The 15,401-nt window shown below is 36.4% G+C and overlaps 1 protein-coding gene and 1 long non-coding RNA gene across 2 annotated transcripts in view; one reads left to right on the top strand and one right to left on the bottom strand.

The window, feature by feature from the left end:
* il1rapl2 (interleukin 1 receptor accessory protein like 2) overlaps positions 1–15,401 on the top strand; it is a 423,225-nt gene that overhangs the window by 167,740 nt on the left and 240,084 nt on the right. The gene's annotated exons all lie outside the window — the stretch shown is intronic.
* Positions 955–14,977, bottom strand: LOC105948217. Its single transcript, XR_001171629.3, has 3 exons — positions 14,937–14,977; positions 3,195–3,306; positions 955–1,381 (listed from the first exon to the last, which is right to left on the bottom strand). It is a non-coding gene; the product is annotated as an uncharacterized LOC105948217 (long non-coding RNA).

Raw genomic sequence — 15,401 nt, 5'->3', positions numbered from 1 at the left:
AGAGGGCGGTTGTGGGTTTTAGGGTTGCCACCTTTTTCCTGTGACTAGTACCAGCCTTGGGGTTGGGGGTGGGACACGGCATCATTTGGCAGGGCTCTTATGTAAGGGATGGGGAAATGAGTGGGCTGGGCATTGTAATGATGGATGGAGCTGGGGAATGGGCAGACTGGGTGAGGTTATAGGCGGAGCAGAGGTGGGCCCATAGTTAAACAGGGTGATCGTCAGCAGTGAGAGTCAGGGAAAGTTTGGAGTTATAGGCCATTACAAATTTACTGGCAAGTACATTACCAGTAAATTTATAATACCGGTGCTGGCCTTAGTTGGTGATTTACTGGCTAGGTCGGTTAAATATCGTCCACGTGGCAACCCAACAAGTGATGTTGGGGTTATAAAAGCACATGCTAAATCTGTCCAGACTTGTGTTAAATTCTGTCTAGTTTTTAAAACTTTTATTAACTAGGCAAGTGATTTTAAACTGGACAGCCCTTTAATAACCAAACTGTCCTGTTGAAAACTGGACAGCTGAGAACCCTAGTTCATGACATTTAATAATTTATTTGCTGGATCAACACTTTTTGGTTGGGTGTTCTTTGTGTTTGTGAACTCCTATAAAAGTAATACGTGACTAACTAGTGTGTTTGTTCTTATTTATTTAAGGTCCCAGTGTACAATATGCTTACTTTTTTTTTAATTATGGTTCAGGTATAGGACCTATTATCCAGAATGCTCAGGACCTGGGCTTTTCTTGATAAGGGGGCCTTTGTAATTTGGATCACAATACCTTAAGGCTGCTGAAAATCATATCGTCATTAACTAAACCCAATTGCCTTGTTTTGTTATCAGTATGGATTTATGCAGCTTAGTTGCCAGCAAGTGTAGGGCAATGATTTATTACAGAGAAAAAGGAAATCATTTTTAAAAACTAGAATTATTTCCTGAAAATAGTCTATGGGAGAAAGACTTCCTGTGATTCTGAGCTTTCTGGATTATGGGTCTCTAGTTTAAGGATCCCATACCTGTACACCCAGTATCATTATAGATTATTTGCACCTCTACAGCAGTATGTACCATAACAACTTTGCTTTCTTCTTTTGATTTATTTCTTACCCATTTTCTTCTTCTGGCATGTTTCAGGGCAAATTTGCAGATTGTAAATCTTGAGGTTTGAGAAACAGTTCCTCTCAATATTATTGTTTATTTCCATCAGTAGACATTGCCGTCTTGTCTTTTGCTCTCCATAATGCTACTGCTGCATGTTAGCATCACAGAGTAGGTAACCAACAGAGTGGAAATAGAAGATCCTGACATCATCTTCCCTCTCTCGCTGTACATCTAAAATACTTGAATATCACAAGGGAGACAGAAGCCACAGCCAGGAGCACTGAGGACAAATGAGGAAAGAGCTGAGTTTCCAATTTAAAATATAAATAGGAGCCCTAAGCCAAAATTGTTAAACTTGTTGGCAAACTTCTGCATGGCTTACAGTTTTAGGATTTGCTGTGCCAGTATAATGCATTATTAGTGAGACAGTACCAGGCACTATGGGCATATTTCAAACGTCTATAGATAGAAGTTTTGATATATTTAATAAAATACTACTGGCTTAAATTATATCAGGTACCTACAAACATTGCTTAATTTAACAAATGCCTTAAAATCTGTAAAAGAAAGGGATTTTATAAAAAAAAATATATATATTTCTGTAACCTTTTTATTGTTTGCTGTCTGGTTTTGTGAAGGGATAGCTATGATTGTGCAGGTGCATCTGTGGTTGGGGTAATGTCACTGCACATCTTTAAAGGTTGTGGGCACAATGCCAAAATAAATGCCTGAATTTCAGAGACTGCATTTACAGTGATCTTACACTGTGAACCGCCAGGTTTCAAAATTCTGACAATATTAAAGGGCAACTACAAAAATAAAAATAGTTTTATGACAAATTTAGTTTTTAAGAGTGCTTGTTTCCATTGTGGCATGATGTTGTACATGTAGGAGCAGCTGCATCACTCACATACCGAACACCAGTCAGATTTCAGAATATTCATATTTAACTGCGCTAGATTTGCAACAAACCGCATCTGCAATTGTGTTAGTCAGGAACAGTTGCGCTAAAAACTGTAAAAATTTTATCAGATTTGCAACACCCCTTTGCACCCACAATGATGCTGGCATTCTGGGAAAAATGCTGCATTGTGGGAAAAAACATGGTGAATGCGCTTGAAATTGCACTTTGCTCACTGCAGTTGTGGACATAAATGAGCCCTATCATATTTTGGGTCTCTTTACTAGAGACCCAAGGACAGTCCCATTTTTACTGCCTATTTACAGCACATGCTCTCATCGCTAATAGTTGGCTCACAATATACAGAATATTATACCTTAGTATCATTTAAAATCTATCATGATACATGGCTAAGTAGTATTTAATTCAGATTCACATAACATGGAAGCTAGTAAACCAGTGCATTCTGCATTAATATTTAGTTATCATCCCTTAGCACTAGCTGCTCTGATTGCAACCCTTTATTCTTTGCTTGATTATTTTAATATTTTTATCCCTAAGCGTAGTTTCTCCGATGGAAAGCTCCTGTACAAAGCTTGGAAGGTGATTATTACTGGTAATAAGGCTGCTTAGCCTCTCTAGTGAAAAAAAGTAAATTTAGTTTGTAGAATCAGAACTGCTGCTTAGTTATTAAAAAAAAGTTCTATAAGCCCTTCCCTGGCTAAACAAAAAGGTAAAAGAAATTAAAAAACTGAAAAAGGGTTTATAACTGCATAACCTCAATGTTAGTTTGACTGTATGAGGAGCCTTCACATTAAAAAAAAGTTTTACTGCAAGAAACATCTTAGTAGTTAATATTTTCCTGCTTGTTGTTAAGAACTGATATCATATTTATCTCATCCCAAAATACCATCATTCTTAATTTCTTAGTGCATTAGACAAAATATTCATGATAAAATGAATTATGAATTATCCTTTTTCTAAATGGCCTATGGATTCTACAGAGGAAAAAGGCAGTAATAACATTAGGTAGGACTGGTTAAGATATGGGAAACTAAGAACGTAGAACAAGCAATTCCACAATATTTAAAAAAAAAAAATCTATATGAACTAAACACAAAATGGATTTTCTATGTGGGTGATGATAATAAAAGTATAATTATATATTACATTTGGAAAATGTAATTTCTACCTTCTGTTCAATGAGCCATCTGTATTAGCCTTGGGGACCTCTAGAGTTCAATGGACCATAGGGTCGAAACGTCTGGACTAAGTTCAGCCACAGATGTGTGTTTCACTGAAGGCTTTTAATGTTGGAAGAAAATTATAAAACGTTACGTTCATTGCAAGAGAGATCAAAAACGGTTACTGATGTTTCTTATGCAAATAAAAGTTCCAAAGTTTGCACCTATGGGGACCATTAAGGAGGGGTTATTTAATTAAAGGCACTAAGTTTGCAAAGGAACAATAACCCATAGCAACCAATCAAAAGGTAGAATTTACTGGTCACCTGTTTAAAAGCAGAATCTTATTGGTTGCCATGGGTTACTGCTCCTGGGCAAACTTAGTGCCCTTTATTACATAAGTGGGTATGAAGGTTGCTTTCACATAAATGACCAGTTAATGCTACCAGCTTTTCGTACCATTCTAATTTGTCACACAATGTTTGATTGAATTGCATCCAATTGCATAGAAATGTACATGTACACGCAAATAATGTAAGGCTTACTCAGACTCACTATGTTATCTAAAGGTGCAAAGTTGGTAGCAAGACTTCACACCATGTATAAGAACTAAGTAGCAACACAGGAGCATTGCACACTGAGGTCCTTTCCTGTTCAGCCACTGTGTGTAGTATTCAAACACTACTCAAAGTTAATAAATGAAGACCAGTTGCAACTTGCCTCATAATAGTACTACTGCTACTACTATCTAAACCAGCGGTTCTCAACCTGTGGGTCGGGACCCCTTTGGGGGTCGAACAACCCTTTCACAGGGGTCGCCTAAGACCATTGGAAAACACATATTTCCGATGATCTTAGTAACCGAGACATCGCTCCTCTATGGTTGGGGGTCTCCACAACATGAGGAACTGTATTAAAGGGTTGCAGCATTAGGAAGGTTAAGAACCACTGATCTAAACCTTGCTGGGAGTTAATTTTTTGATGAACTTCACCCTCCTAAAAGGATAAAGCAGCAGGATAGAGTATAGCTGACTTTCTTAAAGGTTGACTTAGTTATCCCCAATCAATCTATTTTATTCTGTTTCTCTGGTCTGCTTCCTATATATGCACATGAATTTGTGCCTCACCCTCAATTTTTCATTGTGCTACATCAATTTTTTTCTTTGTCACAGGTGACCGTAGATTTTGTCAGGGGGGGAAGGGGGGGAATTGCGGGGATGGGGCCCTAAAATTACACCACAGTAAAGAACTGGTCTTTACTTTGTGCCTTCAACTGTAGTTTGTTATAGAGTTTCCTGCACAAAAGAAGAAGTTGATGCTGCCACACAGACCTCAATCTCTTTTCCATTGTCCCTTTATTCCTGATTCTGTTCACATTCTACCCTCTCTCTCACGACCTGGTTTTAAGTTTCTACTATCTGTCCCTTCTTTCCTTGATTGTATATTTCTTTCTTTTAATTCCCTGTGGTTCTGTGCCCTATCCTGTTTGGTTCATTGCACTGCCTGTCTCTCTCTTCCTTTATTAAACCTTCTATTTCAACCTTGCACCACCACCCAGTTTCTGTGACTTTGAGTCCACTGTCTTATTTCAGACCCAGACCATAACCTTAATATCATGTATGATGGTTGGTAACTATCTGTGCAGTCCCAACTAGACACAACTACCCCCATTGAGTGCCGGCACAATGATGGTCACAGTAGCTGAACACTAGTAAAAACGGTGCCATCTCAAAAAATCCACGGGCACCCATAAAAACCAGTGGAAGCACTTTGAGCCATAACCAAAGAATGAGGTTAAAAAAACAAAGGCAAATACAACAGAGGCATAATAAACATGTAGCATATTCAGCATTGTTCGCAACAAAATGTTCCTAAAAGAATTCCATCTAAAAGCCTTCAATCTCTAGGATGAAAAAAAATAAGAAATTTTAACCACAGTGTGCAAAGAACTGAATTTTTTTTAGTCAGCTCTTTTTGTAACCAACCTAAATTGTAAGTGGTATTGTTTTAGTTTATATAGCTCGATAAGCAGTAAGTGTGGCTGATTCAGCAAGTGGTTCCAGTACAACATAATAAGATATGTCATACTTCAAGTAAATCTTATAACACCTATGCTTCTGAAGCAGTAATGCTCAGCCATGCCGCTGGCTTTTTCCATATGCTAAATGTGCTCTGGTTTTGTTGTTTTCAGGTAAAGTTTAGTCAAGATATTAATAAGCATACTGCAGAGAATATTGCCTGTAAAAGTTGCATGTGAGCAGACTTCTTCCTGTACCTCTAAACATGTTCTTAACTGTGTATAAAATGTTATTCACAGTTCCCAAGGTTTTATAAATATACAACAATAAATAAACAACTGCACTCACAGGGCTTGCAAAGTTAAAAATAAAGAAATGTTTTATGTTTTTTTTAATATCAAGATTGCTCAAGTTTGGGGCAAAACATTGGTTTTAAAGGAGAAGGAAAGGTAAAAACTAAGTAAGCTTTATCAGAAAGATCTATGTAAATACAGCCATAAGCACTTACAGAGTCCTCTATGAAAAGAAACACAGGATTTCTTGTTTCCTTTTTTGTGAACATGTATTTTGGTATCAGACTTTCTCTCTTTAAGGGCTCCTTCAGGTTTGGGGCACAAGTCTGCTCGGTCCTCTCCTCTCTCCCTCTCCCCCCTCCCATAAGAATGCATAAGAACTCACTGCCCCAGGGGCGGGCTGAGCCGACCGGGCGCCCTAGGCTACCTGGTCGGCCGCCTCGCCCCTGCACCGCGCAAGCACCCCCCCCCATTTTGTTTGGTGCGCAGGCACAGTTTAAGAGCGGAGCGGGGCGATGTGCGGATCGCAGACTAGGGGTAGGCAGGAGAAAAAACATGGAGCCGCGATGGGTGCTTCATTTGCTCCTACTTATGCCAATCTCTTTATGGGATGGTTTGAACGGCTCCACGTTTGGAGTCTTGACCCATAGGTCAAGACTTGTGTTTTTTTCGCTATATAGACGATTGTTTGGGTATATGGGATGGGGATGAAATTTCACTTAAGGAATTTAATTTTTGCAACACTAGAGTTGGAGGTCTCACTTTTACTTGTGAGTCAGATCCATACATTATTTCTTTCTTGGATGTTTCATTGACATCCATTGACACTACAGTACACATGAATCTTTATAGAAAACCTATCACTTGTAACACTTTATTGCATTATGAAAGTTCTCATCCAGTAAACTGTAAGAGGGGTGTCCCTGTTGGACAGTTCTTACGCTTGTGTCGGATCTGTTCATCATGGGACACCTTTCATGATCAAGCTATGGAATTATGGGACCGTTTTCTTGAAAGGGGCTACAGTACAGATATCATTAAACTAGCCTATGAACAAGTGGTAGCTAGTAATAGGGAAGATCTACTAAGAGACAAAAGAAAGGATCAATCTGATAAACAGTCCGATAGTAAGGCATTAACATCTAAAGTACGGTTTTGTATGACCTACAATAAGGATTCATATTTCATTAAATGAAGTGTGATGAAATATTGGGGAATCCTATTAGAGGATCCTATTTTGGCTGGTGTTTTGGATAAAAGACCCTCTTTTGTATATAAAAAAGGGAGAGATTGCATCCCGCCTTTCACGGAGTTTATATATGCCTAAACAAATAAATAGTACTCCATCTTGGCTTAAAAATAATGGTAATTATCTTTGTGGCAGGAAAAGATGCAAAGCATGTCAATATATAAAAATATCAAAAGAATTCAAAACTACTTACACTGGGAAAATATATGCTATTAAGCAGTATTTTAATTGTATTTCACAAAGAGTGGTATATTTGATTACATGTAAATGTGGAGGGCAATATATAGGAAAAACAGTTAGTAAAGCATGTGAATGCATTTTGGAACATCTCTCGGCCATTGGGAGAGGGGATATCAAATCGGCTATAGCTAAACATTCTATGGAGAAACATGATGGGAATATGGTTTTCCATTTTCAGATTATAGACTCATGTGGTTTTAATGTAAGGAAAGGTGATTTTGAGAATAGACTATTACGTAAGGAAGCATATTGGATATACCAGATGGGTACTATAGAAACTTTGAGAGGTATGAATAGAGAGTGGGAACTAACCTGTTTCTATTGATGGAAGAAGTTATAGATTTCATGATAATTTTTTCAATTGGTCAATTTTTATGGCTTATTTTCTTTACTCCTTTTCTTTTCTTTACTTATATTACTAGTTTCTATTTATGCCGGATTTGAGTTCCTATATCTACCAATGGCTGATGGATGGAGACAAGTCTTAAGTCTCAAGTACGGTTTGATATTCTGTAATTTATATCACTGGTTTTATTCATGGTAAGGGTTAACTTTATGAGGGAGGAGTTTTAGATGTGTATAAAAGGCATTTCCTGTATAGGTATACCATACAGCTTTTTAGAAAGTGGTGTGACACCACGAAACGCCTCAAGCGTATGGTCTATCTTTTTTTCTGTATAAGCACAACATGTTTTTAAGAGATTGACTAAATAAAGAAAGAATTTTTAAAGAACAGTGTTGATATTGCTCCGTAAAAAGTTTTTCGTTTGTAGGCAGGAGAGGCTGCCTGGCGCCCCCCCAGTCATTGTGCCCTAGGCAGCTGCCTCTTCTGCCTACCCCTAGTTCCGGCCCTGCACTGCCCCCTCCCTTAGGAATATGTGATCTGAGCTTCCAAAGGCTATAACTACAGCAGGAAGCTACCAAGACTAAGCTAAAATGGCAGCTGCTATCAGAGGGCGCTTCTAGGGCTCTTTACTCAGGTACCCTAAAGCTTTCTGCTAAATAAATATAGCATTCTAGGTGGCACTAATATGGCGAATCTATTTGCAGTAACATGCCAAAATGACTTTCCTTCTTTAAATAGCCCCTTATTGAGCTATTGCTTGCAGCTGGATCATACTGTAGGTGTAGGTCAGGTAACAAAGACAGGGAGGAAAGTCATTAATCTGCCTGTCCCAAATCACACTGCCTCCTGTGGCTCAAGCAGGAGGAGGAGCAGCCATTATATAGCAGGTCCCTGGTTCTAAACCAAAGAGTTCCTGACAGCTCCCCATTTTGATGAATTTAAACAGGTATCAAATTTGATAAATGTGTCAATTTATTGCTGAAACTGTTCTGACTGTCAGTCCTGTCAGTGAGGAAAGCTTTCATAAATGGGAACAATATTGAACTGATGGGAGTCCCAAAGGAATACCAAGTTCAGTATTTCATAAATCAGCCTTTGCCCTTTTTCTGTTTTACCTGTGAAAAAATAGTTTCTACTGCAAATTAATATTATATGTTAGCAAGACTGCCATAGAAATAACAATTTTACAACAAATGTTGATTAGGCAAATGTAGTTAGGCAAAAAAAGTGAAAAAACTGAAAAATGCTTTAAGTCATGCCTTATGAAGCATTTGTGAGAGAGACCTTAGTGTACTATTGCCTGAACAATGACTGTGATGAAATATATACTGTAACTGAAGATGATTCAATAGAAAATGCTTAAATACTCTTCTGTGTGTTAATCTATTTTTGGGGCTGCCAGCACTTCCCTGACTATCAGTACATTGTACTCGCATAGCCAAGTTTCATAATGCACCGGAGTGCATACAAAGAAATCAATAAGCAATCTGTGTGATAATTAATTAGAGTGACAGAATGAATTACAGTTTCTACCATTCCTGATTTGAGTTTGAGTCACATTTGATTTGAATGGTTGTCTGTATTTCAATAATACTTTGTTCTTTTATTTTGATTAATGCTAACTATATTGAAAGTCTGTTTAGTAAGGGAAGAACATTTTTTAACTCTCGGATCTGTTTATAACTGTGCCTTAGTTCAAGACTTAGCTGAAATACTAGTTTTAGCCTATTACTGGTTCGTGGTGATAGTTGCTCACATCTTCCCTTCTCTCCAACATTTTAATTAATATAATACAGATGACTATTAGTTACTGAATCAAGTGCTCTGGATGTAAATACAGAAATGAACTAATAAAGTAGATGGTATAGTCAATCTGTGGGCCACAATTTTAGGATCTGGCCGAACCCTTTGCAAAAGATTCTGCCAAATACTTGGTATTCTAACATTCTAATACACGCATTTTAACTTTCAACTTCTGTGTTTATGTGACAAAACGTCACATGATTGTAAGGATTCGGATTCAGTTCAGCCAGAGGCATGGTTTTGGCTGAATCTGCATCCTGCTGAAAAGCCCAAATCTTGGCCGAATCCCAAACCGAATCCTGGATTCACTGCATCAGTAGAGCATACCATAAGACTGCTACTAATTTTTTTTTATCTAGCTCTGAGGAAAATAAGACATTAAATTGGAGCACAAAAGTGTCTCTTCATTGGGGAGGATCCCCATATCAGTCTAAATGTGTATGTTTAGAACATAAAAAATGAAGCAGGTTATCAGCATTTGGCTTTTTTCATGTGATTCAAGTTTCTTTTTTGTGCTAAAAATCATGAATTTGAATAATGGTTTAAAAAGCACATTTCATATTTATTTACTAAAAAAAGTGAAAAACACTAATTTAAGAACGTTGGCATCTGAAAGCTTGCGAGGTCATGTAGACGTCAATGGGATTTGTCCTAGGCAAAATGAAAACTAAAGAATTCAAACCTTTAGTATGGTGACCCTTTAAAAATAATGAGTAAAATATGAATTTTGAGGTATTCTGGTATTTTTTCCACTATTTTATTAGATCTGATTTTTTAATTAAATAAGGTAACATTCACTTTTTTTTTTAATTTTGAGGTTATTCAAAGTAGACAAAAATGTGAAAAGATTCTTTCTTGATGTTTGCCTCTCTCCCACAATTCTCCATATCTCCTTTCCTAGCCGTCCTTGTCTTTCTGATAAATCCTCTTAAAAGAAACCTAGGAGCATATTTATTATGCTGTGTAAAAAATGGCAAGAAAATTCACCACACATTCACCAGGCTTCCCTGTGTAAAAATCGGAGTAAAACGGCATCACTTTTTCACCCGTTTTTTCTTCTGCCAGAACTTATGTAAAATAACGCTGGAAAATCTGGCATTTGGATGCCATTTTTCTCCATTTATTCTACACAGCTTTTTACTCCAACAACATTATTTATAGTCAAAGGGGCCCATTTACTAAACAATTTGTTGATAAATTCGTATTTTTTCTAAATTATAGAACATTTCAGAATGTATGTGAAAATTTCATTAAATTCCCACGAAAAAAATTGTATTTTATGCAAAGAATACAAACATTTTGGAATTCGTTAACGCTTTGGTTAAACTTTCATCAGGACTATATTTTCGCCAGGTTTGATCTGTCGAGTGCCATTGAGTAAAATGGAGGGCTTTAAAGCCAGAACTGTTTTCTGTCGTTTACGAACTTTTCAGCCCAAAAATTTTTTGACTTTCGTATGAACGATAAAAGCATTGTCAAGACATTTTAGAACTACAGAAATGATCGGGGTTACTTCGAATTGATACCATATCGAGTTTCAATGCCAGAAAAAAAACACATTTTAGTAAATGTGCCCCTAGGTGTCCTGTTGTTCCTATCAAGAACATTTTAACCTTTTTTTCTCAGATTCATAATGGGTGAGTTAGTCAAAATCATTGATTCTCTAATGACCATACCTGTAGTAGATGACAGATATATTTATCCTAAAATGTTGAAGGGGTGGTTTAAGGGTTGCGAGATTAAATGATTCCATTATAGAAGTGATTGTAACAATCTCTAGAGATTTTTGCATTTTTATGATGTACATTATGTGTTCCTGGTCAAGCAAACTATTTAATTCAGTGTTAACCCCCAGCCCTTTAATGCATGTACAACATAGTGGTTTAAAAGATCAATACAATTGAATGACTCATTTAATAAATTAAATCAGCAATCCCACATGGGTTGTTGCGGAACACAATTAGAAACTACCTCAGACCTTAATTAAGATAGAATGCACAGGTAGGCTGGCGTTTTACTAGCGGGAACGATAAAAGTTTGATTTTAATGCCTCATCTAATTTAATTTTCAATTTAAAAAGAGGGGATCCCAGCATGATATACTTTAAGTAAGCGATAGAGTTTGGTATTTTTATGAATTCAAATTACCCTTGGGCTTGTTAGGTATTCTACTTTCATGCTAGTTGCTTAATAAGTAGTATCATTTGACATGTTCTAAGCATGGCTAACTTACACAATACTATAACAGATATATAAAAGGTCCAAGTGCAAATGTACCTCTTAGAATTTTATTCTATGGGGACCTGTTTCATAAATGAAAAGAAACACTCAGGAGGTTAATTCTATAATAAGTTAAAGGTTTGTAACCCATAGCAACTAATCAGCATGTAGCATTTATTATTTTGAAAGCAAATATTGGATTGCTTGCTATGATTTCTAAAACAGTCCATTAGGCTAAATCTATTTCAGTACATCCCTTTCTGCAATTGCAAGTGCTGACTGGCAAGGATTTTTGATATTATAATGTATACAACCTGCTTTTTATACTGGTATGTGTTTGTGCAAACCCAAATGTACAGCAGTATCCTGTATCAACTTTAGAAATCACACTTCTGATAACAAGTGGCTGACTTATTGATGACAGTTAAGAATTGTGTCCATGGTACTGAGCCTCATCTACAGTAATTAGCTACCCCATTGATTTGTGGTAGAAGAAATCCCTCAATGGCCTTGTCATTGCATCAGTTTAAACCTTGTAATAAGCAGTTCCTACTACAAGATAATAATGATTTAGAGGTCAAGTGCACATTTTAAAACAGGAGCTTATGCCAAAAATGACACATGGTGTGATATTTTAATGGAGTATTCCAAGTGGATTTATTAAAGATGTTCCTAGAAATTGTTAGACCGGATTTAAAACTCAGTGAACTTCCAGTTGGCAGGAGGACTATAATTATATGCAAATTACTAATGTGTCTGTTTTTTTGGAAACTATGGGTTTATATTAATGGTAGTTTTGTTGAGCATGAAATAACCTAAAAAAAACAAATTTATTTTTTTCATGTTTTTTTGTCTGAAATGGGGGTTTATTAATCCTAATTCTAATTCTATAGGCTTTTCTTGAACTATGGCATATTAGCAGGGTGTAAAAGTCCTACTACTCAAATAAATTTAATTGCCTGAGAGTTCTACAAATGCCTATATAAGGTGAAAATATTTTGCATAGGGTAGAAAGGCTCAGCAGACTGCCCAACGTGTGCCTCAATACCAATCCTTAGATTCTATTAAGATGTCAGTAGGAATAAGTTGAACATATTGTAATCTGTACAGTCCAGTTAATTCAACCAATAATTAGTTACCAGAAGAGATAATGAACCCTAATTATAGGAAATACAATACCAATTACCCTTACAGATTCATGTTATTTCTCCAGTCAGTATACTGAATCTTCTCCTTGAGATGATTTCACATTCCTATCAAGAGAGGTACTGTATTGTAGGCCAGGGCTAGTGTGAGCAGAGCCAGTTCTAAGCTAATGAGAAGGGCAGACAAGTAGTAGATTTTTTTGGTAGGTATATCAATGTAATATTTATTTCAGCAAAACATTTGCATATACTGTTCAGCTCAGGGGGGATTGTTGATCTGAAGATAATTTTGTTTTTATTTCTAAGTGGTAGATTTCATATTAACACACTAGACAAGTGTATTAAAACTCATCCACAGAATCCACTGATACAGGGACTGTATAGGAGAGTGCTTCTGTATTGTAACCAAACTTTATATCTTAAAACAGCACTCCAGAGACCTCAGTAAATCTGTTTTACTTATAGAAGCTGTATAAAACTTTTTATGAGCAACAACTGGGGATATGGAGTCCAAGAGTTACTGCTTGAAATTATCAATATTTAAAAAGGAAAAAAATCTAATCAAATTACATTTTTGGGTACTCAAAACAGATCAACAGTGATTTGAACGTTCGGGGAGCAAATTCGGATTAGTTTGGGGGTTATGAGATAAAAGGTGCAAAGTTTGCTACAGGTCTATAGCAACCAATCAGCAGTTAGCATTTAATCTAAACATCTTATGTCTTGGGTTACTTACTACACCTGGGCAAACCTTATGCCTTTTATTACAAATGTCTGTATATATATATGTATATATATTTAATCTATTTTTCCTATTTTATTCTGTATGACCTCTACTGCTTGCAAGAAACAAATCTCTAGCATTTTATCAAGCAAGCCAATCGCTTACAATTGATTTGACATTTTAGTGACTCACATGGGTATATAGATTAACTGTAAATAGAAGATCTAATATTCAGTCATCTGACATGTCATGTTGCTGATATATTTAACTACACAGTTATTTTCCCTAAAGACAAATTTCACAGTAAAAAAAAACCCAAAAATTATATATATATTAACATAATATGATTTGGCCTCCTTGTCAAGATTTATTTACTCAAAATATTTAGCATTTTATAACTGACATATGATTGAAAGGATAGACAAATACAGTATGCCATGATAGTTTGGAATGTGAGCTTCAGATATTTTGGGTCTGTCATGTTTAGTGCATTTTATTGACAGTTATCAATTAATAATTAGCAGTTACACATTACATTTACTATCCTCCTTTTAGTTTAGAATTAATTTTAATTAAGCATCAGTTAGAATTGCTAGAAATAAATAGCATGCTACTACCACAGAAACTGTTTTTTCTAAAAGAAATTAGCAAGTATATTTATCATTTCATTCATGCTTTTTCCTGTGACCCTGTTACCTGGGAAGCACAATCACCTGGAGACTGATTGTATGTATTTACCAGATTAATTCAGTGTTCAGACTCACATAGGCAGCTGCAGTTTCTGTCTGAAAACTTGCAAGAATGTTTAAATCTTTGGATTCAAAAACTTATATGAAATTGTATCTAGTAGAATTAAGTCTAAAACAACTGGACTTTTCTGAGTTTTTCTTGAAAACGTTTCACCACTCATCCGAGTGGCTTCTTCAGTTCAAATGACTGGTAGGGAATTCCCCGTTATTTAAACTCTTGATGGTAGTAGAGTCACAGACATCCAATCACAATGGTTCCATTGAACTTGTTCAGTTAGGTGTTAGCTGAAACTGACAGGTGTAAGAAGGTATGATCCAATCACAATGGTACCAAGATTCTCATTGATGAAGGTGTTAATCCTTCAAAGTACATGACTGGAAGTGTGAACTATTGTGAAACTGCCGGGGTAAGGATGTTAACGCGCCATTGTATGTTGGTGACAAGCGGTGTCTCAGGCCCCCCCTCCTCTGTTCAGGGATGGTTTTTCCAGGCTGGCATAAATGGCCTCTTTCACACCTCTTTCAATGGAACCATTGTGATTGGATGTCTGTGACTCTACTACCATCAAGAGTTTAAATAACGGGGAATTCCCTACCAGTCATTTGAACTGAAGAAGCCACTCGGATGAGTGGTGAAACGTTTTCAAGAAAAACTCAGAAAAGTCCAGTTGTTTTAGACTTAATTCTACTAGATACTGTATATCATGACCTGGATGAATGAGAATCTTCATAGACATATGAAATTGCAAGGTTTTGTCCATGGAATTGCATTGCAGACCCTATTATTGAGATTTGAGACTTATTTTTAACAGCTATTAGAGGCACTTAAGTACAGTGTATTCTTTTATTGTCCTCCAGTCCAGCTTAAAGAGACACCAGAAAGTAAATATTTTTTTTACATCTATCATAACATTGTCTTTGCAAGAACTTTATAATTTTGCAATAAAAATACTTTTTACATTACCTGTCTGATCCTGTGTGTTCCTCTATGAGGGGGCTGCCATATTTGTCTGTTAGCATTAGAAGCTGTAACTGACAGGTTGGAAAGGGACAGTCAGGTTGGCAAAAGTCAGGTTTAGGAACTTCAAGTAACAATTACTTACAAAACCAAACCTGTCAGCGAAAAACCGTCAACAAGACCTATAGGTAGCTTTTTATGTATATTCATATTTTGAAAAGTAGTTTTTTCGTGTCAGTATCACTTTAAAGAAGAACTAAACCCTAAAAAGGTATAGAAATGCCATATTTATATACTAAACTTTCTGCACTACCCCAAAGGTTCAGCATCGCTATGTAGCAATGATTCAGGCCTTCAAAGTTGTCATAGGAGCTCTTCATCTTGGATTGTTAGAAGTGTCAATGACACGCACATGCTCATTGTGCTCTGAGCAGCTGTTGAGAAGCTGAGCTTAGGGGTTGTAGCAAATTA

Source organism: Xenopus tropicalis, chromosome 8 (assembly GCF_000004195.4).
Source record: "Xenopus tropicalis strain Nigerian chromosome 8, UCB_Xtro_10.0, whole genome shotgun sequence".
Classification (NCBI taxonomy): domain Eukaryota; kingdom Metazoa; phylum Chordata; class Amphibia; order Anura; family Pipidae; genus Xenopus; species Xenopus tropicalis.
Note: the sequence above shows the minus strand (reverse complement) of the source record. Positions and strands in the feature narration are given on the sequence as shown.